This window comes from Lucilia cuprina, chromosome 2 (assembly GCF_022045245.1).
Source record: "Lucilia cuprina isolate Lc7/37 chromosome 2, ASM2204524v1, whole genome shotgun sequence".
Taxonomy (NCBI): Eukaryota; Metazoa; Arthropoda; class Insecta; order Diptera; family Calliphoridae; genus Lucilia; species Lucilia cuprina.
In genome coordinates, this window is record NC_060950.1 from 61,829,501 (window position 1) to 61,831,396 (window position 1,896).

Sequence of the window (1,896 nt, forward strand, 5' to 3'; positions counted from 1 at the left end):
AGACTATGACTAGACTATGACTAGACTATGACTAGACTATGACTAGACTATGACTAGACTATGACTAGACTATGACTAGACTATGACTAGACTATGACTAGACTATTGGTGTAGAGTATCATATAATCGGCCATTCCCGACTATACATTGTTTTTTTTTGAAAATTTAAAAATTTATTTTCTTTTGTAGAAAAACAAAAATAAATTTAAATAAACATTTATTTTTATTAAAATGTCGCGACTTTTAATAAGTTATAAGATATGTGGGATTAAATGTTTAAAATATTTTCTTTTCATTTCATATATTTACTAGTTTACTAGTGAGCTTTGCTCTCCTAAAGGCAATATCAAAATAGAATATAAGAATTTGTTTAATGAAATTAAAAATATTTCTTAAGGAAAGTTTTTTAGATTTTTTTGTTAGAAAAACCAAACTTTGCTTTAGAAAAGTTTTTGATGCGAAACATTTGAATATCCTGTAGAAAAGCATTTAAACGCTTTTCATTAAAAATTTGTTTAATAAAACTAACAGTATTTTTCAAGGGGAGTTTTTTCAATTTTTTTTTTAGGAAAACTAAACTTTTCTTTAGAAAAGCGTTTGATACAAATCATTTGTAGCTTTTGGAATATCATTTAGAAAAGCTTTTGAACAAATGCATTAAAATTTGTTTAATTAAACCAAAGATTTTGTTCAAAAGAAACCAATTAGGAATTCTAAAGGAAATTTTTTCTTACCAAAAGTTTAGCAAAAAAGGTTCCGAAACCATACTTTTCTTCAAAAAAGCTGTTTGAACAAAAAGTAGATTCTTTATAAAAGTTCTTGGAAAAAAATACTTGTTATAGAAGCAAAACAATTCTTTTGTAGAAAATCCTTTGATTTAAAAAGTTTCTTCAGAAGAACTTTTATACAAAAAATATGTCTAGCTTTTGGACAAAACTTTCCTTAAGAAAATAAATAAAAAACTTTTGTTTTACTACAAAGCTTTTGCAATGTTTCCAAATAAAGGCAGTAGAGTTTCCAATAAAAGTTAAAAAAAGCTTTTGAAGCAATAACTTTTACACATTTTTTTTTAAAAGCTGTAAGCTTTTGGCACAAAACGTTCTCTTAAAAAAGCTTTTTTCGAAAACTTTGCTTTTGAAGTATTTTTTAAACAAAATTTCCTTTATCAAAAGCTGTCTTTTGTCCTATAGAAAACATTTTTACTTTTGTTGTTAAAATGTTCTTTAGAAAAATTTGTAGCGAACGTTTTCTATAAAACGTTTTTTTTTAAAAATATTTCCTAATAAAATGTTTCTTTGATAAAAAAGAAATTTTTTCTTTAAAGAGCTTTTGCTGCTTAAAATTTCTTTAAAAACGTTTTGTAAGAAAAATATATTTTTAGATAACTTTTGCTATAAAAAGTTTTTTCAAAAAAGCTTTTGGTACAAACCATTTTCTTAACATGTTTCTTGGAAACAAAGATTTTTTAAGAAAACTTCTGCAATAAAAAGTTTTCTCATTGTTTTCTTAAGAACATGTTTCTTTAGAAAGCGTTTGCTATAAGTGAAATTCTTTCAAAAAAAACTTTCGTAGAAAGCTTTTGTTATAAAAATATTTGTTAAAAAAAACATTGTTTCCATAAAAAGCTAATTTTGAATTTAAGAAAAATTTTCTAATCAAATTCAAATTCTTTTGCTTCTGTTAAAACTATTCGTAAGAGAAAGATCTTTTTTAGAAAACTTTTGCAATAAAAAGTTTTCTCAACTTTGTTACGAAAGTTTTCCTTAAAAAAAGCTTATTTTATAATAACTTTTTTTCTTTAATAAAAAAAAGGAAATTGTTTCTTTAAAGAGCTTTAGTTGCTAAAAATTTCTTCAAAAACGTTTTGTAACAAAAATAACTTTTTAGATAACTTTT